This window comes from Cryptomeria japonica, chromosome 9, assembly GCF_030272615.1.
Source record: "Cryptomeria japonica chromosome 9, Sugi_1.0, whole genome shotgun sequence".
NCBI lineage: Eukaryota > Viridiplantae > Streptophyta > Pinopsida > Cupressales > Cupressaceae > Cryptomeria > Cryptomeria japonica.
Genome location: NC_081413.1, coordinates 388,931,110 through 388,958,950, shown reverse-complemented (window position 1 = coordinate 388,958,950; position 27,841 = coordinate 388,931,110).

Genomic DNA, 27,841 nt, shown 5'->3' with positions numbered 1-27,841 from the left:
CACTTTTGTCAAAAGGATATGGGCAGATATCCTCTAAAGAATATTTCTTGGAACTCCTTCCATTCTGCATATCCTACATTTGTTGAGCGTGAGTTAACAAAGGATTTTCAATACGGGTTCTCCTTGTATCTTCATAAGTTCTTCTGTCACCATGCTCTCTTCTTGTATCATCATGGTCTTTTCTTGTTTTATCTCCTCTTGTTTCCTCATGATTTACTCGATTTACATCCTCATTATTTGGATCATTAGTGTTTTGATTGTTACTCGTCTCTGTATCTTGTTTCAATCTTTCTATGTTAAAGTCTTGTGGTAATTCAGCTTCTGATTTTGCCAACATTAGAAGGTATTTTTCCTTTTGTTTCTCCAATAACTATTCCATTAGTTTCTCAAATTTAAAATCTTGTTCAAGGTGTCTAATGGTGTTATTAACCGCTTCTTCATCAACATATGTGTATCCAAAAGTTGAAACATTGAATTTTCTTCTTCCATTTGTTTTTTTTTGTTTTCCGAATTGCTCGTATTGAGCTCTAGGCCAAACTGACATGTGATTGATTCAAAAACTTCCCAAGTTTTGACCTTCTAAATACAACTCAATAAGTGATTATTGATTTAGGAAGATAAGCTTTGTTGATTTTACCACTGTTATTAGTGTGTTGTGATAAATTGTCTTGTTGTTGAAAGGAATGTGAAGTTCTCCATCAAATTCTGTCCCGTAACCACGAAAATAGTGACGAAAATGGTGTAGGAATGCCCTATGTTTTAACAAGATTTTGTGATTGATATACAAGAATCTTATCCTCTTCAGAGTAGGCTTATAACTGGGTTTTCTTTTCTTAATGTGATATTTAAAAGTCATATAAGCATATGATGGTTTACAAGTTTATTTGACTCCAATGTGAGTGCAATCTTTATTTTGATATAACCTAGGTTCAAATAGGAATGATATATCCAATATAATGAACAAAGGTTGATATGATCAAGTTTCATGATAAAGGATTTGATATATCCTGATGAGAAACTGATAATGATGTTGATTTTTGCACTTGAGATAGTTGAATCACTAACTTGTTGAATGTTTTATGCTTATGAAAACCTTTGGAAATAGCCTATTGGATTGGTAACCTGATTATCTGACTAGTTTGAAGACCTGTGATAGTTTTTTGCTCAATTCAGACTGATGACTTTTCAAGTTTTTGACCATTTTTGAGAATGTTTTTGTAGACACAAAAGACACAATGTTTTAAAAAGCAAAATGCACAAGCAAGCACGAATCCTATGGTAGGCTAAGACAATAATTATTTAATCTAACATGGGATTTACCTCGAGGCTACGCTATTCAGAGCAGATATTTAGGTGCTTGACCCCACTGGCTCCACCCTCAACACTCACTTCTTCGGGGCAACCAAGCACCAGTTTCCATGAAAGATCCCCATGGAAAACTTCATATCTCTACTAAGAACCGTATGTGTGTGAGTCACTTCAGAGGTTCGACCTCCTACACCAACAACTAGAAGGATTTTGACAGCTAGATATAAATGGTGTTTAGTAAGGGCTTCTGGTCATGTGGCCATACATGCGACACTTTAAACTCTGTAGATACAGAAGGTTCCCAGCCTATAGAGGCTATGCTCCATAGGGTTTATGGGGAAACATAGTGTCGGTATGAACTAATCAACACATGTTGTCTCTGGCTTTCGTCACAGACACGATTTATTTAGAGTGGATTGAAAGGACTCGGTATTAGCCTGTTTTTACTTGGGTCATTCCCCTCTCAGTGGCCGCCTCAAGGCAACTTGGGAAGGCAAGCCCTCTAAAGGTTACACATGAAGGAAATAGGTCTAGTTTTCTTATCACCGTATGAGGGTGAGAGCATACTTGCCTACTACTTCAACAAGCATGAAAGACAAAGGTTTATTTTAAGCCTTCTAAAATCTATGTGCAACTACTTTAAAGAAGACACTCAAATGCAAGTTGCATGCTATTGATTGACCTCCTAGTTAAGCTAGATGAACAAGATATGATGTTTTACTTGAAAAAAACCTTAATTTAGCTAAGTGAGGAAATGCATGAAATTTGCTCAAATCAATTCTGCATGAAGATAAGTCAATAATTTTTCAAAAATTTGGTCTTGGGGGAGGAACCTGCAAAAGTATGTTAGTTGACAAATTGTGAAAATTTACCTTTGCAGATTATATGTTTGACAGGGTAGAGTATATGTTAGACATAGAAGAGCATATGTTTGGCAGGCCAGAGCATATGCTAGATAGGGCAACATATGTTACAAAAGCGCTAACCTGCATTGACAAAAGCACTAACCTGCATTACAAAAGCGCTAACCTGCATTATCAAAGTGTTAACCTATGTTTACAAAAGCGCTAACCTGTGTTTCAAAAGTGCTAACCTGCATTTCAATAGTGCTAACCTGCGTTACAAAAGCGCTAACTTGCATTAAAAAAGCGCTAAACTGCATTTCAAAAGCACTAACCTGTGCTACAAAAGTGCTAACCTATTAGATGAATGCGCTACCAAATTTCACATAGGCATGAAATTGGATTACAAATGCGTTAAATTGATTTTTACGAGAATTAGACAGGATATTAGAAGGATATGTGCGAGGCCTCAACCCCATGGTGGGTGCCAAAAATGTTGAGGCGAAAGTTGAACTCCAAATAAATGTCCTGAAACTTGTTAGTCCATCATAAAATATAAAAAGGAAAGCTACAACAAACTTAACTTCAACCAATGAAGTAACATAAAATAAATAAAATAAACAAGATTATACCTTCCATGATTTACTTCTCATTATGTCCTAACTCCACTGTTCCTGGTTGTAAATAATTTTCTCTCAGACAAGCACTGGTAGCTTCTAAGATGGCATATGAAGAATGGACTGATAGTTAACTGATACTATGATATGCATTTGCAAATTATTTAAACTAACATGATATTAAGCTATGATAAGAATTCTAAAATTGCTAATTGCTTCAAACTTAAACTCACGGATGCAAGATGAAAACTCGTAGAATGACTATAAGATTAGCTATTAGTTTCAAAATGACTTAGGAGACCTCTTTTTATAGATTTTTGAGTTAATGAGCTTATGTGGCAAAGATCAACGGTCATTATTGAATATTGCAAATTGGATGGCTATGAGTAAGAGGTTGAAGGTTGAGAGAAAGGGGGAAGGAGAAGACACGTGTCACTCATCTCACCTTGACTGAGTTGAAGACTTGAGATGATATATGATAGTTGGAGAAGATGTAGGAATGAGAGGACAAGTGGACTCAAGTCCTCCTAAGATATAGGGATGTTGGAGAGAATATAGAAGAAAGTTAGGAAATATGTGTACGTACACAATATTTCATTTATTTTAGAAGTTGGAGATAAGTGGCTAATAAATGATTTAATTTAATTTAATTTTGTTGAATTAATTTAGCCACTTGATGGATGAGTTGGCAAAGAAGAAGTGATGTGGAAAATGAAAGGTGAGTTGGAAAAGGGATTAAATAATTAAGAAATTTAAATTAATGAGACTATAGGATATGAGATAGAGGAATAATTAAATATTCGATATTTAATTAATTGATTAGAAGAAAATGACATAACGAACTAATTAATTAAATGTTTCAATTAAATTAATTAATAGAAGGACATGAAATGAATTAAATAAATTAATCTTTTCAAATTAACTATTTAATAGAAGAATAATTATTGAATAAATATAAAATATTTATTTAATTGCTCATAGCCAATTTTATGTGTGTACACTTGCTATGTTTAATAGTCTAGTTGGGATTAACATTGCAAGTTGACTATTAAAAATGTTGTTATAGCATTTTTCAATTTTGTTTTGCATATTTTTAAATTTTTTGTCTATGAAAGCTCTCATGCTAATCGTTGCATTATCGTACAATGTTCAAAATCGCTTTTGATGCACCTCTTTATATTTGTGAATGCTTGATGGTGAAGTAAGAGAGGTTCATTATTACATTGGAGAATGATCAAGGCTTTGCAGTAGTGATTTTTTTTAAAATGTTGTGTTTTTTACTCGAAAGCATATTCCTAGGGGAAAATAATATGTTTTGTCTTTGCTTTCCAATATTCTATTTTTTTTTTTTTGTTTAAGATTATATGTGAACTAATTATATTGTACTTTTCCATCGAGCTTCTTTTTCCCTATACATTTTCTTATATCATGAAATTAATTACTTTAGGTTGACGAATATCTCAAACTCTCAATTATCAAAAGAATAATGTAGATCAATCCCATTCCCTCTGAGTTTGATCTTAACTGTCACAAACCTAATTTGATGTAGAAGAAAATTGAGACACAAGATTAATATGATAGAAAGCGTGCCTAAGGGATATACTTGCCTACACCTCATAGATATCTAAATTTGTCAAGGTGGTGTCTAGAACAACCATTGAGGAGTTTTTTGATGCCATTGGTGAGTAACTTCTCCTTGGTCAAGCCCCACAATGGATTGAATTAATGACAATGATAAAAAGTAAAGATATAGCTCACATACATGTATATTACTTGAATGAAAATGATGTAGATTTGATTTCATTAACACTCTTAAATTAAAAGTAAATCTTTTATTTTTTCTCAAATTTTATCATGATTATCCCGACTAAATTGTACAAAATGAATGTTTTTACATATCTTGATATAACATGTGTGACAAATATTTTTTAGGTCGACTCACACTAACTAATATGAAGGGGTGGGAAAGTGTATGAACTTGATTCTTTGAGAATCATGGATCATTCTTGTGCTTCTCAGGTTTTAACATTTTCAATCTTATACTCCTTGAGATTGACCAAGACCAATCTTGTTCCATGCAAAAGTGACTTGTAGGGATAAGGTGGTGATCTTGAGGTAAGAAGTAGATGTTTGGAAATAAGTGCAAAATGAGGGTATAATAATGATGGATATGTATTCAATTGATAGACAAATCTAGCACAATAATATGAACTTTTTGATATATTATTAGATCAAGATGTTCTCATGAAGGTGCATGTTTGTAGGAAAAGGGCATAAATAGAGATCCAAAGATCTTGCAACATCTTACCATATGAAGTCTACAAAGTATGATCTTTAGAACACAATATTTAGTCTAGAGATAATTAATAAGGGTCACATTTCATGTAATAGATAGAAGTATATTGGTAGATACATTCACCGATAGTGGGTATAATATAATGAGTAAGGCGACTAGTGAATAGAATAGACAATAGTGTTAGGAGCCGGAGGCACTGAGAGGGGGGGTGAATCAGTTGTCTATTAATTTCAACCCAAATATAACTTAATCAAACTTGATACTTAATATTGGTAAACTAAACTTAATGCCGGTTAACAGATTAACAGTTAATATCAATACTGGTGAAACTTAATGCATATAACAGAAAGAGAAACAATATCCACAACACATAACACAAAGATTTGTACGTGGAAACCCTATAAGGGGAAAAACCACGATGGGAAACCATACCCACAATCAAATGATACTACTGCAAATAGTATGTGTATACAAATGGGGTTCTGCACATGCAGAAAGGCCAACCACCTAGAGCTCACTGCTCAATCACAAAATAGGAGTGACACTGACTACAATTGGATGGTTAAATCCAATGATAATGTATTTCTCAAAGTAGCATCTCCAATGCTGGATTCAGCACCAATTAAACTATGATAATCTCCTTCAAACCTTCCCTATGGTTTGCTCATATGATCTTGAATATTCACACATACCATGTTACAATGCCATAACCTTACATACCACATATGACATCTCACAATTGAGATCTTACATATATACCAAAACCTAAGACCAAATGTGTAGGTCGGATAATAAAGAATATTATAATTAAATCAATTATAGATAAGTCAAGATGTGATGCATCATGTCGGCTCAATACAATTACAACAATATCCAATTGATTAAATCATCTCCATAATGTGCCGTGCTGATCTGGAATAGATAATGCATGCCGGTCCATAACCTAGACCAATTTGCCGGTAACAACAAATATGTCAACCCGATTAGACCAATAACCAAAATACCAAAACTAAGTGTCCAAACCATGTCTTCAACATAACCAAGTGATATCTAGATGATAACAAGTCATTCTCATTGCCGGTGAACAATATACCGGTGACTGTGCATAAGTCACTGAACTTGCCGGTGAACATAATGTGTTAGTTCAACATAGCCAAAGATCTCCAGAAGGATAAGTGTTGACATCAATGACAAAACAAATGCAACACATCCATAATACCAACAAATAGAAGTACAAGGAAGATATAAGGAATGTATATATGAATATATGTAGTTATAAGAATATGTATTATGTACCTGTAGTGTCATAAATTGTATCCTCATACAAATTTCACACTCTCTTAGGTCTCACTTTAGTGTTTCTACCTTTTATACCCTAATTATGCTTGATTCTGCTCACACTAGTGCCAAATTCAATCTTCATTCTCTTCTCTTAATTCTAGACGTTGATTTAGCCCCAATGGATTGGAATAGGTGCTAAGTGCCACACTCCTTGTTTATCAATAAAGTTTAGCATAGCTAACTAGAATAATAGGAAATCACAAATCCTATTCTAGCTAACGAATTCTAAATAATTATCAATGAAAGTATGAAAACCTGATAACAAGGTTATAAAATAAATCAAGTAAAACCCCTTGCTGCACAAATGCAGATCCCTTCCATTGTCCTTCTACTTCTTGTGGTATGATGGCTCTCAGATATTGCGTTGCTAACCTGCATAAAGATGGAACAAGATTTCAAATTTCATGATTGTTGAAATGGAGATTTGATGCTAAATTTATAGATTTTTGGAGAAGATTGATTGAGAGGTGGAACTCAAGTGAGCTCACATGCCGATTGATAGTTGAACTGATGATTGGGATGTGGAACTCAATTGATTGAATTGATGACTAAACAAATTGAATAGAAAATTGAGTTAACTAGGGAGCTGATTGATTGAATTCTTTTTAGAAAAATCTAATTGAGAGATAGAAATAGAGATTGAAGAGTTAACTAATGTAATTAATCAATTAATTGAATTGATCAATTAGTCATAATTTTAGCATGTGCTGTAGGATTTTTTATTTGAAATTCAATTCCATTTGCATGTAAGTTGAACTTGATTTAGGAATTCAATTTGATTTGCATGATATTGATTTGATTTAGAAATTCAATTTGATTTTAGTTTAGATTTTCAAAATCATGAAATTGAAATGCACATGTACTTGAAATTAGACGAAATTGGAATTTGGGGAAATAGAATTTGAGTTAGAAGAATATTGAAATTAGATGAAATTGTAATTTGGGGATTTGAAATCTGAATTAGAAGAATATTTGAAATTAGAATTTGGGGATTTGAATTTGAATTAGAAGAATATTTGAAATTAGATGAAATTGGAATTTGGGGATTTGAATTTGAAGAATAAATTAGTTAATTAAATAATTAAGATTATTCAATTAAAGGGATTAAATTGGAATTAATTAAATAATTAATATTAAATAAATATTAGAAGAGGATTAATGATTAAATCATGACAGAATAAGAAATAATTAGCTTAACTAAATAAATAAAGAATTATTTAATTAATAAGATGAATAATTAGTGTGCAATCAATGAGACATTTTTAGTTGTCTACATTTGCCCCTCTTTGAGATAATGTCGAAACGATGTTGTTTCATTGAAAATTTTGAAGATTTCCTGCCCCAGTATGCCTCAGTGACTCTTAGGGTGTAAATATGCCCCCTTGGAAAATTGGTCAAAAAATTATGGAATTGAGACCAATTTAATGATACCATGCTAGTGAGTAATGTAATAATTACTAGTACCACTTGACTCAATTAACTAAGAAGAAATGTTAGTAGATATGAGAATAAAAGATTAGAGATAGAGACAGTTGATGAGAGAATGATCATGCGAAATAAGATGAGAAAAATGAAATGGAAAGATTGGAGATGATAGATCCACGATCTTGTGTGCCTTTATTCATAGCGCAATACATTCATCATTGAGCCTTATTATGTAACAATGGAGCTTTAAACACCAGGGTATAAGGAACCAAGGTGTATGATATCTCGTTGTAGAAACAAAGACATTGCAAACAAGGAGTGAATTCTCCATTCTAGGTGTAATAGTAAGGGTCGAGGTATGTGCGATAGTCACAAGCATAGTTATCCTTCATGGTATACCTACCGAATGAAATTACCAATCAAAAATACCCATGACACTATTGCCCCAAAACTTCATTGGTCCACACCACAAACAACAAACAAAGAAAAGGATTATGCCCATCCTGACTCCTCTAGTCACTTGTGGACATCCTTGAGTAGCATAGGAACATGATCTATCACCAAATGATAAAAGATAAAGACTAACTAGGATCAAATTCAAGAGCCCTACTGATCTGTGCCTTTTTTTGATTGTTTGATGTGATTGTTGATAATGTCTGATTTTAGAAAATGAATACCTCATTTAAGACCAATTAGTCCAATTTCGAGTGTAATCTTCTCTGTTTAAGACAAGATGACGATCACTTGATATAGTTGGTCGATACAATTGACAAGACAACTTGATCGGTGCGATTGAAAATGTTGATTAGATAGTTGTATCCTTTGTTAACTTCGTGTGAAGTGTTTGCTAGATATTTGCTAGGGTGTTTGATTCTTGCGAGACATTGTGTTGCAAGTTTTTCTGTTGTTTTTTAATTTTTTTTTTTGATTTTTCCTAGAGCTTTTTCGATGCTTTTGTGCTTTTTTCAGGATCATATTCAAATATTTTTGATTTATTTTCTTTAGGATCATATTTGAATTTTTTTGATTGATTTTCTTTAGGATTTTTTTCCATTTTTTAGAGATTTTTTCAGGACTTTTATGATTTTTTTTTGAAATTTTTTCAAGACATTTTATGATTGTTTTGTTGGATTTTTGGATTACAAGAAAGATGTATTTTTTTGCCCCAATGTCTAGCAAGACAAGGAATATTATGAATAGAAAAATGAACTAGTGAGGTGGAGATGGATAGGAGAAAGATAGAGGTAGATTATTATGAAACACGAAGGGACATATCAAGAGATTTTTGAAACCATGTTTTTGCATTTTTCTTTTTGTCCTTAGTTTTGATCAAGATCAAGGATGGAAAAGAGGATATAGATGAAGATAGGATATGGATAGGAGAAGAAATATCATAGGTAACAATGGATGATGGATGAAATAAATTGATATGATAAGAGATATGGACTAGAAGGTACTAATAACGTGAAGCAAAGAAGATGCCTAATGCTTATGAAGGTGCTTAGCTTTGTCAAGATCAAAGATGGAAAAACAAGATGGACAAAGATAGGGTGATGAATAGTGGATGGGAGATAATGGGAGATGCAGTGGGAAGGATAGAGTGGATGAAACTTTCCCCCAAGTATAGAGGTATAAAAGGTAATGTGTGAAATCTTTAAAACATGTAGCACCACCCGAATAAGTGTTCTTGAACATTTCAAAGATAGAGATCCAACCCACAGTTAGAACCTTCAGAAAATTCAATCGAGCATATCTAGTGACTAGGAAGCATACTCAAAAGGGAAGAAGAGTCCCAAACTGGATCAAGGTATTTAGTCTTTGATTACCCATGTGTGTGCAACTGGGCTCATTCTAGTCCATATGCTCATTGTAATCTTTAGAATCTGATGTGACTACCTATGTGAGTTATCCTGACTTCAAAAGAATCCTGGATAGAGCCTCACTGCCAATGAGCATCCATAGCTCTGATGAGGTTATTGTTGTAATCTCACAAATATTTCTTCATTTCCAGCCAGGCATTCATAGCTCCAATGGAGTTAATCGCATGTTCCCAAAGCCAAGCATTGTGATATTGCATTTCATTGCAATTTTTCTTTTCTCTTCTCGATATTTCTTTTCTTGATATTTCTTTTTTTGCTCATTCTTTTGTTTTGATATTTTGATATTTATTTTTCTCTTGTCACTTATTCTTTTGTGCATTGGCTCATAAGTGATGAAACTCATGTGGATCTGAGAATTACAGTGGCATTGAAGTAGGATTTTGGATTTTTCACTAGCCACGTCTTCACCTAAGAAACCACAATGACTTAGGGCAATTGATTAAGTGTGTGAGATATAGTAATTAGAAGATGTTGGTAACACTAGAAGTAAAAAATATCCAAGTGCCAAGAAGTGCCAAACAAGTCTCCCCCAATGGAAGACATCCAACAAACTCTCCAAGATGATATGACAATGAAGTTTTGAACCAACAGACCAAACTCCCCCTGTGAATGATATCCCTATTAAGCTCTGTTTTTAACATATATCTCCCCCCTTTGACATCAATGGCAAAAATAAGACATAAACATCAAAGAAAAGTCATAAAACCTCTGAACCACATAGCTGACTACTCCCCTGAGTAGTATCACCAACACATAAATCTAGAATAAAGGATAGTTCTGATAATGCATGCCGGACTGATGCCACTCAACATCACTCAAGTCTCTATCAGAGGGGTAGAAAATCCCAATCTGTCTCTGAAGTACTCAAATGATTCTTTAGGCAAAGGTTTGGTGAAGATATCGGTAATCTTCTCTTAAGTGTTCACATAAACCAGTTTGACTTCATTTGCTTCCTCCTTATCCTTTAGAAAATTATACTTGATAGAAATATGCTTTGTCTTAGAATGAAATACCAGATTCTTTGATATGCCAATAACAGTAGAGTTATCATAGTGAATAACTATTAGTTTATTACAATCTACCCTTATATCATTCAACATTTGTTTCATCCATAGAACTTGTGTACAATTAGTAACAACAACAACATACTCAACTTCAGCAGTAGATAAAGAAGTAAAAGACTGCTTCTTGTTGATCCATGAAACAAGTTTTTTTCCAAGAAAGAAAGCTCCACTGGATGTGCTCTTCTGGTCATCAACATCTCCAGCCCAATCAACATTTGTATATGCACATAGTGTAAAGTCATCATTTTTAGGATACCACAAACCATACTCAGTTGTTCCTTGCAAATACCTGAAAAATTCTTTTCACCGCACTCTAATGATTCTCTCTAGGATCACTCTGATATCTTGATACAATACAAATTGCATTCATTATATCTAGTCTAGTCTGAGTCAGATATAACAAACCTCCAATCATAGATTTATACCTTGTAGGATTTATCAAAGCTGATGAATCATTCTTTGTCAATTTCTCACTTGTAACCATAGGATTATCAACTGGTTTGGAATTTTCCATACCAAATTTCTTCATCATCTCTAGCATATTTAGCTTGATAGATGAAAATACCTTTATCATTTTGAGTAATTTGCAAACCTAAGAAAAATTTCATCTCTCCAATCATAGACATCTCAAATTCATTCTTCATATTTTCAGAGAATTCCATACATAACTTATCCTCACCTCCAAAAATGATATTATTAACAAATACTTCAACAATCAATATGTCATCATCAATGATCTTATAATATAAGTTACTGTTAGCATTACCTTTATTGAAACCAAGCTTCAAAAGATACTTGTCCAATCTAGCATACCAAGCTCTAGGGGCTTGTTTCAATCCATATGAAGCTTTCCTTAACCTGCAAACCATGTTTTTGTCATCTGAAAGTGAAAATCCATCGGGTTGCTCAATGTAAACTTCCTCTTCAACATCTCCATTCAAAAATGCACACTTAACATCCATTTGATAAACCTTGTATTTCTTATGGGCAACATAAGCAAGAAATAATCTCACAACTTCAATCCTAGCTACCAGAGCAAAGGTCTCATCATAATCAATTCCTTCCTTTTGAGAATATCCTTTAAATTCAATCTAGCCTTATTCCTCACAACTTGTCCATCCTCATTCATTTTATTCTTAAAAAACCACTTAGTTCCAATAACAATCTTATTTTTAGGTCAGGGAACTAAAGTTCATGTGTTGTTCTTTTCAATTTGATGTAATTCCTCTTCCATAGCTTTCATCCAACATTCATCTTTACAAGATTCAATAACTGATGCTAGTTCAACTTGAGAAATTAAACATATCTCATTAGCTACCAACCTTCTTCTTGTTATTACTCCTTTGTTATTGTCTCCAATGATTTGATCTTCTGAATGATTTAACCTTACATACCTAGGAGTCTTCTGACTTTTTGTTTCTCTAGCTCTGATCTGCAAGTTACTATTGAATTTTCTGATACTGCCAGGGTAACTGGTTCAACATTCTATTCTGGTATAGGTGCTATTGGTTTAGTTACGATCATCTCCACTTCTGGTTCTCTCTCATAAGTTTTGATTTGACCTTTGTACAACTCATCCACTTGACATTAGCACTCTCCACAATTCTCTGCAATCTTTTATTATAACATCTATATGCATTTCTTTCATTAGAATAACCAAGAAATACCCCTTCATCACATATAAGATCAAACTTTCCAATGGAATCATCTCTTTTGATATAGCATTTACTACCAAAGATTCTGAAATACTTAACTATAGATGTATGACCAAACCATAACTTATAAGGTATCTTACCAGTGTCTCCTTTTATATGAACTCTGTTGAATGTATATATTGTCGTGCTCATAGCTTCTCTCCAATAGATATGAGGAAAATTTGCTTCCATCATCATAGTTCTAGCCGCATCCAAGATAGTTGTATTCTTTCTTTCCACAACACCATCCTGCTAAGGAGTCCAGGGTGCAGACACTTGTCTCCTTATCCCATGCTTCTCACAATAACTATTAAATGCACCGGATGTGAATTCACCACCCTGATTTGACCTTAAGCATTTAATCTTCAAGTCTGTCTCTATCTCAACTTTATCTTTAAAGATCTTCAAATTTTCAAAAGCTTCAAATTTCTCCCTTAGAAAAGTAACCCACATCATTCTAGAATAGTCATCAATGATTAGCATGAAATATCTATCACCCTGAAAATATTTTATTCTAGCAAGACCATATAAATTAGTATGAATAAGATCAAGAACATCATTAGATTTGTCTTGTATACTCTTAAAAGAAGTTCTGACTTGATTTCCCATTTGACATTCCTTACATACCAGATTATAGGGCTTCACGATCTTAGGTATATCTCTAACAACCTTAGTTGAGCCGATCTTTACATTGCAATCAAAATTCACATGACACAACCTCTTATGCCATAACCAACTCTCATCAACTTGTGCAATCAAACATGTCTTCTCACCAAAGTTAAAATGAAAGATGTTACCTTTAGTCTGTGTACCAGTTGCAATCTCCAATCCAGATCTATTAATGATTTTGCATTTTCCATCCTTGAACTATAATTGAAATACCTTATCTACCAACTATCCTACACTCAAAATATTATGCCTTAAACCTTCAACATAATAAACATTATCAATGTTATGCTTAACATCCAATGATATAGTTCATCTTCCTCTGATCATGCATGCTTTGTCATCTCCAAATCTAACTAGACCACCATCAAATTCTTGCGCAGATAAAAAATTCCTTTTATCTCCAGTCATATGATGTGAACATCCACTGTCTATCACCCATTCATCCTTGTCTTCAATTTTAGCAGCAAGGGCCTTTTCCTCATTTTGAATAACAGGTGCCGGAGCATCTTCCTTGATAGCCAAAAATATTCCTTTCCACTGCCAGATCCACTAGCTAAATCTTGTGCCGGTTCATCATCAGAATCAATCACACCTTCCTCATGCACATAGTAACATATTTTATCTTTGTTCCTCCTGTACTTTGTCTTGTTCTAATAATCATGGCTAGGCTTAAAAGATCTTCTATCTTTCTCTCCAAATCTTGAATTCCTTTCAGGACATCTAGATGCAAAATGACCTATCTTATTACATGCAAAACATTTAAAAGGTTATTTTCCTTCATACTTACTTCCTGCTGGACCTTTAGGTACTCTTCTAGGAAATAGGGCTTCAAGTTGCTCAAAATCATCATCTTATTTCCTCATTTCTTCCATTTCCTTCACATATAAATCTTTCCAATGACTCTTGTCGGTTGATGATGCAAATGTGTGAAAAGCAGATTCAGTCTTTGTAGCTCCTTGAGGACCAAATTCTTCAAGATCAAAAGAAGATAATTTTCCAACCAAAGTATCCTTGTTAACATAAGTGTTAGCCATTGTTCTCAGCTCATTAATTGCAGTAGCCTTCATCTTGTAAGTTGGTGGTAAATCTCTCAATACTTTAGAAACAATCTCATCTTCGCTCGGAGATCCACCACAACACTGAATTCCCATAACAATTTCATTAGCTCTTTCCATAAATGCAGTAATCCTTTCATCTTCTTCTATCTTCAGGTTCTCATACCTTACCCAATAATCATCAAGTTTAGCAATTTTAACAGTAGGGTCACCTTCATTAAGAGCCTCTAACTTCTCCCATATAACCTTCACAAATGATTGGTCAGTTAATTCCATAATTTGATGATCAAAAAGTGCACTTAAGAGTGCTTCTCTAGCTCTACAATCATTTTCAATGTCCTTATCCAAATTTACCCAAGGAGGATTGCCAGATGCCAAATTATGAGATGGCCTTTCTCCATGATTTCCCAAATCTCTTTCCTAGTACATCTCAAATGAGTCTACATCCGAATCTTCCATACCTTGTAATTTTTTGAATCAAGCTTAGGGGTTTCTCTCTGGAAAGTAGATGTAGTTGAACTATTAGTTGCCATAGGATCTTCCTCAAGTGGTTAAGTTTTTGCAGAGAGGACCAAGCTCTAATACCAATTGTTAGGATAACTGGTGGACAACTGAGAGGTGGGGTTGAATCAGTTGTCAACAAATTATGAAACTTTTAGCACACAAAACCTTTTATCAGAATTCATAAACTAAATACCGGAATAGAAGATATAATAATTAAGCACAAACATAAATCATAGAACAATTACCAACCATACATAACACATGACACCATAATTTGTACGTGAGTAAAGGGGAAAACCATGGTGGAAAGCCTACCCGCAGTCAGATAATACTTCTACAACAAGTATATGATTACAATAAGAGGGGCCTACACATGCAGGAAGGTACACTTCCTAGAGCACACTTCTCATCACAAAAGGAGCCTCATTGACTACAAATAAATCCAGACTACAATCCATAAAGATGAATGAACTGCAAGAATAAAATTTCCTATGCCTGAGTACAGTTCTGGTTAAGCTCAATACCGGAGGTCTTAAACCTCTTACACAAACCTAATTTGATCACCTATGATCAACCAAAACCTCTGCATATGATTACAACTTTATTGGCACACAGATAATCCCATAACCTTAATCTCATTCCCGATCTACAAAGAGATCTTACATCATATTTATACCAACCCAAGACCTAAAAAATTAGGTTGGCCACCTAAAAAGCAATACAATAAATCCATTACATAATCCCACAAACCAATGGTAAGCCAAGTTGTCCTAAGACCAAAACAACATAAACCAAACAATAAATCCAACCGGTAACGCATCAGGAGCATCAACCAACATGTTACATAAACTGGTCCATAACCTAGCAGACTAACATCAAGATAGGTCCGGTGCTAACTGCAACACAACCAATGAACCGGAACATGAACATGATAACCATCAGCATCCTGATAACCTTCTAGAAGTCTCACCAACACCAGTTATCAGATTCATCAAAAGATCTTCATCAAAGTGCTGCCGGTTAAACCCTTACCGGTAACCAAAAGGTTTACTAGAACATATGATAGCATCCAGATCATCAAATCACGAACCAAATAAATGTGATACACATTAGGAACACATGAATAACCAATCCAAACCAATTCCAACTGATGCTTTGCAAAAATAATGTTAGAGTATGTTTAGGAAGACAACACAAACACACAAGAAACAATCTAAGTGTTAGTGTTAGAAATCACAAATCAAAGACTATCCTAAGCAAGCATATCAAGAGAGATACCAAATACAAAATAGAAAGCTTAACAAAACTAAGAAATGTAATAAAACATCTCCAAATGCCCTCTACCATGTTTGTAGCTACTCCTCCCTTGTTCCTCTCCTCTCCAAGTTCCAAATGAGTGTAGCTCTTAGTAGCTTTTTGCACTATTCTGGATGTCTTATGGAGATTCAAGATTATAGAATGAAAAATTATGAATGCAAATGTAAAGAAGCTAAAATGTGAGAGATTATTTAATTAACTAATGTTAATTTTAGCTAAAAGACAATATGGATTATGCTATAATGCTCTCTAAAATTCACTATAACTTAGATGCATACAAGATTTCAGGATCTGGATTATGAAGAAATGAGCTCTATTTATAGGTAAAATGGAGCAATGGAGGGTTGAGATTGAGTAATTTCAACAAGGGTCAGGATTGATAGGTTTATGATCCTATGTGAGGGCTTTCAACCCAATCCCAAGATGACAAATGTCAACATGAGATGAGTTGAGGGGAGAGGGAAGAAGCATTAAATGCTTGACATGACTGGAAGGTTAACTTGGGAGGTAAGGTTAATGTTGAGGTGAATGAATAAAGCCATTATCCAATAAATAATGCCTTTATTCAATGGATAAAATATTGTGCAAGAGTTAGTGAAGATAACCATGGTCAAAGCAATAAACTCTTGAAGAGACCCATGAGTCAAATGAGGGTTGAGTTAGAGATAAAGTCTCTAACCATGGGGGCAAGTGGATTTAACCATAAATGGTTATGTAAGAGCCATTAATGGTCATGTAAGAGCCATTAGTGGTTTGGAAGACTTTAGGGATTAGCTTGTTGAACACATAAAACATTAAATGCTTTTCAAAGACTTTGAGGTTTTGAGAAGTGACTTAAAGTTGCTTAGGAATGTGACAATATTTAGGAAATGGGCTAAGGCTAATTTAGAAGAACTTAGAAAGTGGTTAGAAGAGTCTAGAAGGGGATTTAGGATTGCAAGTGGGTTTGGTGGGTGAGGGAAAATAAGATTTTAATTAAAATAAAATTGATTTATTTCAATTGTGGTTGCAACTTGCATTTGTAGGAGAATGCAAGTGGGGGGGAGTTAGGGATTTAAATAAATATTTTAATTATTTATTTAAAAGAAGAAAGTGGTTAAATTAAATAAATATGATTTATTCATTTAATTGATTGTGAATTTGGTTTAATGAATTAATTTAAATAAATTGGATAATTTATTTAATTAATAGGAGAAGAGTTTGAGGATGAATTGATTAAATCTTAATTTAATTAACTGGTGACTGATGGTTTATTAATCAAATAAATAGCAAATATTTATTTAATTAAATGGACAGATTTATGTGACTACATTTGCCCCTCTTTGAGATGGTGCGGTTTATCGTGTCGTTTCAAAGAAAGAAGGATAGGTGTGAAGAAAATGCCCTATAAATGTTCATTTAGTGGGTGGTATGCCCCCTCGAGAGATGGGCTGAATTTTTTTGAAAAAATCGGGCGCTCTTGAAAGAGAACGAGAAGTGGAGGGGAGGTAGAATAGAAGAAATTAGCAATAATGGTGAAAGAATAGAAGAAATCAGAGTGAATATGGAGAAACGGCAAGCCAGTGAGTACCCATAGGTCATGCAGGAGATACGGTGCAAATGCGTTTTTTGTGCTTTTGATTGATACTATAGAATTGACCAAAATTGGTTGGACAATCTGGTGCAATGGGTTAAATTGCCCTGGTCAAGTCAAAGCATGACAGTTGATGTCAGTTGTTCGCTTGGACAGGATAAAGTCTGAGTAAGTGAATCAAAGTGACTTGTTGGTGACTTAGACAATTGATGTAATTGCCCGATGAAGTCAAGGAATATGAAGCCAAATACTCGTTGAGACTTAGACAATTGATGTAATTGTCTGTTTTGATTGTGTTTGATTGGTTGATCAATTGATAGTGTTGGTGTTGTAGGTTGGTTGTGATGAATCATAGCAGACTCGTTGAGACTAGGTCATTATGATAAATGCCTGTTGTAGTCTAGGTTTGCCATGATCGATTATCTATTGAGACCCACAGATACTTGATCAAAGTATCTGTTGATAGTCTATGTGTGTGTGAGTCGATGTACCTGTGTAGATAGAGTAACTGGCTTGATTGGGTTGATAGGAACCGATGAAGGGATTGTGATGCTGATGATCGAGATGGGGAGGGTGAGGGGGGTATATGATTCAATGTTAGATAGAAGAAATGGAGGACCTAGGACTCATTCCTATGGAAGAAGATCGACAAAAGAGAGTATGCATTGTCATTACTATGTATGGATGATATGCAACTATTATGAATGTATGGATGGATGGAATGCAAAGGAATGCCATATATATAGATGAGAAGGAATGACGATCCATAGTGCTTTATTTTCCATCATTGAGCATGGTAGTATCAATCTTGGACGAGGCAATAGGAACAAAGTTTGGAGCATTATACCTATAAGCAAGTAGTATAGATAAAAGAATATGGACCCTCCATTCTGGTTCATGTGCAAATGGTCGAGGTATACACTGTATTTAGTAAGCCATAGTGATCCATGGCTAGATTTTTGCATATGATCACATAGCCTAGTGACCTTCCCATCTAGACACCATTAGTACATGTCCCACAACTTCATTGGAACAATTCACAGACAATAAATAAAATGATACTTAGGAACCATCCTGGATACTCTAATCACTTGTGGATATCCAGGAGTAGTGTAGGAACCTAATATAAATGAATAACTTAACAAACTGACCAAGTACTTGATAGCTTAAACAAAATTTTCTTGTCAAAGAAAATGTTATCATGTCTTTGTTTGAGTAAGGAAGGATACATCCTTGTTAAGACAATTGTGTGTACCTATTTTTTTGATTGGTTGGTTGATTTGATAAGTGATCATTGTTTGCGTATCTCACAATTTTTGTTTGATGTCTTTTGCGATGCATATGTACAAAGGATATCATGGGTTGCTATGTTTTTGATTGATTTATGAGTGTTTTTGAATGTTTTTGGATTTTGTGAGACAATTTTGAATGAAGAACTCAATGAATCACAAGTAATGTAGAATCCACTTCCATCCATAGGTTAACAACATTGCCTCCAGTTTAGATATTACTATGAAAAAGCAAGATGCAAGACGCATGAAGTACTAACCCTGTTTGCAGATCAATAACAAGCCATGGTTTGAATGATGGATGAATGGATGAAATGAATGTGATCGCAACAAGTATGAAAGACAATGGAGGCATAGCCTTTATGAGTGGTTCCTGTTTGCCAGGTTTTCACCATCGCACTTACCCAAGGTGCCACCGGAGTGGTTGTTCACCATTTGAATGCATGATTTTTTTTTTTACTATTTTGATTTTTTTTTGTATTTTTTTTCAGGATTTTTATCTGAATATTTTTGGTGTTTTTCTGGTGATGCTTTGTACAACTGATGTATGAAACCATTTGAGGTGCATGCTGTTGATCAGATCTACTAGCGGTTCTCCTTTGGAAGTAGCCAACTGATATGCCCCAGACCCAAATACAACAGTGATAACATATGGACCCAACCAGTTTGATTCAAACTTTCCCTAATGTTCTCTATTTGGTTGGTTATGAGGATTCTCCCTAAGAACAAGATCACCTACCTCAAATATACGAGGTTTAACCCGATGATTATAGCTTCTGCTTATGCACTACTGATAGGCCTTGGGGTGGTTGTATGCAACTTGTCACCTTTCATCAAGTAGTTCCAAGTCTTGAAGATGGGAAACTTGGTATGCTTCATCATCTATCAGATTATGCAAATAAACCCATAGAGATGGTATCTGAACCTCAATAGGAAGGATGGCTTCTGCGCCATAGACCAGTGAGTAGGGAGTTATGCTTATAGGGGTTCAAATGCTAGTTTGATATGGCCATAGTATTGGATTCAATTGAATGTGCCAATCATGGCCAGAATCATTGACTGTCTTCCTGAGGATTCTCAATATGTTTTTGTTTGATGCTTCAGCCTGACCATTGCCTTGTGGGTAAAAGGGAGTGGAAAAGTGGTGTTGAATGTGAAACTTCTCACAGAGCTCATAGACATCCTGATTTTTGAAAGGATGTCTATTATCTGTGATGATGGACATGGGTACACCATACCAACAGATGATGTAATTAAGGATGAATGAGGTGATCTGCTTGCCGGTGACTCGGGTAAGTGGAACAGTTTCGATCCACTTTGTGAAGTATTCAGTGGTGGTAATGATGAATTTGTGGCCATGGAATGAAGATGGATGAATTTTACCCACAAGGTCAAGTCCCCATTGATAAAAAGGCCATGGTGTTGTGATTGGTTGCAATTCCTATGCTGGTGCATGTATTAAGTCTGTGTGAACTTGGCATTTCTTGCATTTTCTGACAAAATAGTAGGAGTCTTTTTCCATGGACGACCAATAGTATCCAACGCACATGATCTTCTTTGCTAAGAAAGGATCACTTGAGTGAGTCCTGTTGTTCATAAAAAATGATTAACCCAAGTAAATCTGCAATTGATCTATGAAGTAGCCAATTCAATCTATGAAGAACCTTAGGGCTTGGACAACATGACAAGGATATGAATCCTTCTACTCTTCAGGCTCTACAAAACCTAGGCGAGTATACCTTTGATGCTTAAAATTCAGATTCATTACCCACATATGACAACATCAATAAAGCAGATAGATCTCATAAATGGTTCAAAAACAAGGAGGGTACTGTAGATAGGCTAAATCTACATTGACAACTCAACAATGTTTGAATCATGAGATGGAGGGACACTACCATAGAACAAAAAAAAAAGATATTCTGATTTTGGATTTTTAAATGATGTTTTGACAACCCTCCAATGTTACAAAAGACCAGTGCCTTATCCAGGTCACAGAGTCATGCATAAAACTGGAAGAGAGATCCCAATTACAAGTTTCTTTCCACATTATATTCTCATCTACTAATGCCTTACATTAATACAATCCTCTGCTCTATCATAAAACCATACTTATATATCCAATATACATTCAAAATCATTAATGCTGGGTTTCAAGATTTAAACTCTTCCTTGAAGAATACCCAAAAGGAAAACATTACACTCTTAGAGAAAGCTAAAAGAGACAATTCCAAATTATCCTTAACAATATGAAATTGAATGAATTTGAATACATTTTTGGAGACAATTTCATGGAAAATCACACATACCTTGCATATGTGTAAACTTGCAAATTGAAACAAATCCTACAACAAAGACAAAATTGGAAACCCAAAATAGCATACTGTCATTTGCAAAAAATGAAAAATTTCATCACTAGAACCTGCAATTTCGGATTTCTCCCTTGGAGAAAAAATCTCTCAAAAATTGGAACCCCTACAATTGAGAAGAAATGGGAATAAGAAGAGGAGGGAAAAAGATCAAATTTCATCAAAATTTTCCCAGTGTCTTCTTTTTCCTTAACTGCAAAAATATCTCCTTCCTTCTTGTGGAAACTGCTCTCAAAATATCCCATATTTGTTAAAACTAACTACATGATTCGATTCCTTATCCTGAGAGCTTTCCAGTCTCAATATGCAGCCCATCATTTAAATTTTTGAATTTTTTATATAGTTTGCACTATATATTTAATTTTGATTTTTCACTTTGATTTTTGCCCTGACGTCCTACCACGTGGCATTTAACCTCCATTTTTTCGCTTGAGCTTTTCGCCATTTCGTGAAGGGTAAGTTTCAATCATCTTCCCTTCGTGAATCAACGTGCATCGTCGATCTTCTCTGAACTTACTCACGGGTTAAGTATCCCTTTCTCTGTAAAACTCATCTACCTCAGAATCTGTGCCTACGTGGGGTCCACCTAATCACCACTCAGCCTCCTTGGTCACCTCAAGAAGCATGCCCATGCGCATGGGGTCCACTTGGGTGCCCAACCGACTCCTTGTGTCAAAAGCCCAAAGCTTTGACACTATGATTGTGTGAAGCTTTACTTTTAAATACTAAAAAATGCTCCTGCCCAACCAATGTGGGATAATTGCTCTATGCCTGGGACTACTTTTCTGAAGGTTTTCTGAGACTTTTAATGGTGTTTTTGCATTCGCTTTAAGGCTTCCTTTTATTTATTGCCTTCCTCCATTGCCACAGAATCGAAAGATGCTGGCAAGGTCGTGGACATTGGCTTTACACCTTCCATTTTCATTTTCTTTGAAAACCTTCTAAATTACCTTCACCACCATGTTCTACACAAGGAACTGAGGATGCTGGAAAATTCTTTAGAGTGTGGGCTTTACAACAACCATTGCATTTTCCTGAACGTTTTTAATGCCCACGTGACCTGCCCATATACCACATAGAGGGGGAAGATTTGTCTTGGCAATATAATCTGCCACTGGAATTTGCTTAAAAGTTTCTAAAGCCTTTGTCCACGCCATAGGGAGGAGATGATAAAGGTTGCAGCAGTTTGGCTTACACTTGCCAATTTGCATTGCTTCAGAAATTTATAAAAGCCTCTCAAAACCATGTTTAATGCATAGGGAGAAATTGCATCTGTTTGGAGTTTATGATGGCCCCCTTTGTTTCCAATGGGGACTTGGTTTATACCACCAATAGCATTGGATGAAGGTTTCTAAAGATATTTACCTCACCACGCAACACTTGAAGTTGGTTTATGTTTTATGCAACCTTCTATGTTGGTGAAAACCAAAAGAACAGTGTACTACTAAACAACAGAGAGTGGAGAAAGGCTAGAGAAGAAATAGAAGTCTAAAACTCCCCCAATCACTTTTTATGTCAAATGGTTACCCCCATATTCAACATCTATAATATTGCTATTCAGCAAAAAGAATTCCATGAGCAACACCCCCGCACAATAATCTCGAAAGAAGGCACATGATCGCAGCTGCAATGTATTATTCAAGTTAAAATTTTTTAATGTCCATACGATTATGTGGATCTTGTGGACACTGCTACCAATTTCATTTGTCTACAATTTCTAAGCCTCTCCAAACACCATAGTAGAGGAAAAGAGTTTGGTTGGAGTCATTGGAGTTGCTTTTACACCTGACAATTACATTTGCCTGAAGGTTTTGATGCCTACTAATTTCATTGCTTGGATTTTATTGCTGCCCTTTTCCAACCATGTGAAGGAGGGAAACACACTTACTAATTGCATTTGCTGGTAACTTTCAATATTTTGCTCAATGTGGCTTCCACGTAAGAGGGGCTTTGCACCATTTGCATTGGCTTGGAAGTTTATAGACTTCCCAAACTCTACCTCATTCCACGCAGGAGATCTGATTGCTTTGTTTGAAGTTTCAATGCCGAAGTTTAATGCCGAAGTTTAATGCTGAAGTTTAATGCTGAAGTTTAATGCTGAAGTTTAATGCCTCCCCTTCTCAAGAAAGGAATAACACAACTATTCACTTCACAAACCATTCATCATCATATTTGTATAACTTTTCATTGTCCCATTGGTGAATTGTGGTCGAGCTGGTATGGATATGCATATATTGCTAGGAAAAAAGAACATTTCGCCATTAAAATTAATGCACGGGCATGAGCCAGGTCAGGCCCCAAAGTGGGTCCAACTAATTTTTTTTTTGTTTTCATGCAACTGACCTTCGAAATGCCTCAGGAACCCTAAAAATACCTCTGGAATTGATCGACACCATTCTCGGATCACCAAACTGAGTTTTGCAACTTTTAGGCGCATGCACCACATTTTTGCATTTAATTGCGAAGACGTAATTTTCAAACTGGTCAAAACACCTTTGTGGACCTCGCCATCTGATAGGCGTGTACTATGATATACAAGAATGAACTCTACCAAGTGGTTTCTCAAGATGAATCCCGAGTGAAGAGATATTAATGGTCAAAAATGACCAACTGGCTTTGTCGGCACTGCGGACCTGATGAAGTCAATGCTCTGGCAACTCATGATGCCTTTCTTAAAAATATCAAACGATCTCCGTAGACCCTCAAATCTAAGACATAGGTACCTTGAAGTACATATCAAATCTTTGAATGCTCAGTTCGACCAAAAGGATGACTGGGTACAAATGGTGCACTCATGAAAATAGCTACATTAACTGATGCGGCAATGAAAGTACAAATCACTGAAAAAGATGGCTCAAGAAACCCTTTTGAAAACCGATCAAACAGATTGGCAGGAGCTTGAAATTTGAAACATAGATCTTCATTTATACTAGTAATAGCCCAGAAAAAACATTCTAACTTGACATTCACTAAGGCAACTTTTACACTTGTGCAAAACAGGGCTCCGACTAGGTCTTGAAACAGGGACTTGTCAAACCATACAAACTGCAAACAGATCATAATCACTGTGAACTAGCCTACTTGAATCAGAATCACATGCGACTGACATGGACTTAATTGAGGACGATTAGGATTTTCTTATACGAGGTCATTCTGACGAGAGTATCATTCTAGACATCGAAATACATATTGAAAGCTCTGACATCTCTATCATGACCCCTAATATCTTTGAAACTATTCAACCTGAAGATCCTTTATCCTTAAGCTATCCTGAACCTATGGACTGGGAAAATGAAGGACATACTGCTATTGATACCTTACCTAATGACCATGCCATATCCTTATATCTTGATGAAATCAAACCCGCAACAACTTTCACTAGGGATTCCGCTAACGTATCTTCAGGTCAAGTGGGTGTCAAATCTCCTAGTCGCAAAAGTTAAAATCAAGAAAACAATATCAGGTCTAATGGTGAAAACCATTTTTTGGCAATATTAGACTAGGAAAAAGTAAAAATAAAGGATGAATCTAATGGTGAAAACCTCTTTGAGGCGCGGGAAGATGGGAGATTTGATACCTTACTAGAATTTTATCAAGAGAGGTCATCTATCCTAATAGAACCAACAAAGGCAACTATCATTGACACAATTGATCTACATCCAACAGCAATCTCTCTATCAGAACCAACAAGACAGAAATATTTTGAACCATTCAAAAGATGGCAAGTCAATTTTACTTGTTCATATACAAACGTTTCAGGGTTCGATCCATATCTTACAATACAACACCCGAATATCAGTCCAAGAGCAAGCATCAATAATGGAACACATCATGGATCAAGAGCAAGCATCAATAATGGAACACATCATGGATCAAGAGAAATCATCACTAAAGGAACACAACATAAATTAGAAGCAGACATTCTATTCATCAAAATGGTTGTAGAATGGAACATAACACAACTTCAAGTCTTGGAGACTCTCAACTTGTCATTAATCAGATCAATGATGACTATCAAACAAAAGATGACAAACTCATGCCTTACAAAAAGATGGTGGATGATATCAAGAAATACTTTGTAGAAATAAATTTTGAACAAATTCCAAGGAATGATAACAAAGCAGCAAATGCCATGGCTACACTTGCTTCTCTATTGCAGACATAGGAAAATCAAGAGCGTTATGAATTCCTGGTTGAAGAGTTGTTTCATCCTGCCTATAATTGTCCTAATTCCCAAACCATCTGTCAACTTATTGGACATGATTCCTCCTACTATGGCCAAACTTACACATACCTGAAAGATAACACCCTACCTCCTGACCTATCCAAGAACCAAAAGAGAAACTTTATTCGCCAATCCTCACATTTTACTCTCGTCGCGGATACCTTGTATAAACAAGGTCTCTTAAGATGTCTCGAACAAGAAGAATCTGAGAAGGCTTTACATGAAGTCCATAATGGCATTTGTGGCACTCATTCAAGTGGTCTTACCCTTTCGAAAAAACTCATACGCTTGGGCTACTACTGGCCGACTATGGAACGAGATTCTTTTAAGATAGCAAGAACATGCAAACAATGTCAAATCCATGAGAACTTGATTCATGCACCAGCACAAGAACTACATGCTTTAGCAACATCTTGGCCTTTTTGTCAATGGGGACTTGATCTAGTAGGAAAGATAAATCCTTCTTCATCTAATGGACACAAATTCATCCTGGTAGCTATTTAATATTTCACAAAATGGATTGAAGTTGTACCTCTCATCAATATCACAGGAAAATAAATTGTTGCATTTATCTTGAGTTATATCATCTGTCGCTATGGAATACCAATGACTATTTTCACTGATAATGGGCGACCATTCAAGAATCAGGATGTACAAGAGCTCGTGAGAAGTTCAAAATCTAGCATAGATTCTCCACACTATATTATCCATAGGGAAATGGGCAGGCAGAAGCATCTAACAAAACTATCCTAAAAATTCTTAAAACGATAGTGAATGATGCCAGGAAAGATTGGCATATTCAACTAAACCCTGCTCTATGGGCCTATCGCACTAGTATCCGCACACCGATAGGTGCCACACCTTTCTATCTTGTATATGGATCAGAAGCCATATTTCCAATTGAAGTAGAGATACCCTCTCTACGTGTGTCACTAAAAGGACTCATCGTAGATGAAGAACAAAGAGTATCTAGACTGCAAGAGTTAGAACTAATCCATGAACGCAGACACAATGCCTTTGATCATCTAAAGGTATATCAACAAAGAATGTGTCAGAGCTATAATCATAAGGTCAAACCAAGAATCTTTCAAGTTGGAGAACTAGTGCTAAAAGAAAATCCATGCAACTAAGTAGATCGAGAAAAGAAAGGAAAATTTGAACCAAACTGGTTAGGTCCGTTTGTGGTCATAACAGTATTTGGATTAGGAGCATATCAGTTATCAACATAGGATGGAGATCAGCTCAAGGAACCTATCAATAGAATGCACCTGAAAAAGTTCTATGTCTGAAAAATTAGAAAAAATAAAAAATAGTGAAAAATCATAAAAAATAAAAAACAGTGAAAAATCAGAAAAATCAAAAACAGTGAAAAATCAGAAAATTCTAAAAAGTGAAAAAGCAGAAAATTCAAAAAAAAAATCAAATATCAGAAAAAGTGCAATAAAAACAGATGGTGAAAACCTGGCAAACAGGCGCTATCTGTCCGCTAGCTCTTCCATCTATTAGTTCATGCATTTTTCCACTTGCATTCATTCTTCCATCAACACTGACCATTATAAAGCCTTTATACATACGTAGACATCCCAGGTGGCTTCTTACCATGGTTTGGATCATTGGATATATCATAACGACTTTGTTTCTAGGCTTGGGGCAAAATGCTACACCTAGCTGGGGGCAAAACTTGAGATCAATTTTGAGCTTAATCAAACAAGTAGACCAAATAGTGAGACAACTCTTATCAAGCGAAAACTGAGACAGATCAAGCTATCACAAAGTCAATCTAAGCACATCACACACTTTTCAGTGGATAATATCTTTTTGAATGATTGATTGTAACATGATTGTTCAACTTTTCTATATTGGTTTTCGCTATTATGACTTCTGAGTGACTCCAGGATGTCTTTGACTAGAGGAACAAGGAAGAAACATGATATTTTTCTTGTCTGCTGTCTGAAAATTAATCACAAATATGTGCAAATTTGTCTCAAGACATGATCATCAGAGTATCATTAAAGGCATTTTCGATTTGCGTATTGAAATGATTAATACCGCCTGTTTTATGCAAACAACACTTAGGTCATCTCAGTTCAATTATACCTCGATGCTTGTGTTAACTTGCTATATCAAAATCCAAGAAAGAAGTGCTCAGGTCATCATGGTTTAATTATACCATTAATGTTTGCACTCACTTCCCACATTTCAAAAAGCTCAATGATGACCAAAAAAAAATGCAAAATAATCCAGTGACTGCTCCGGTCATAGCATTGCATTTTCATTGCATTTTCATTGCATTTTAGCTTGCATTTCATTCTTGCATGGGATCCTACAAGCTCCTTTTATCCAAGGCTAACTCTATCGTAGGAATCATCAAAG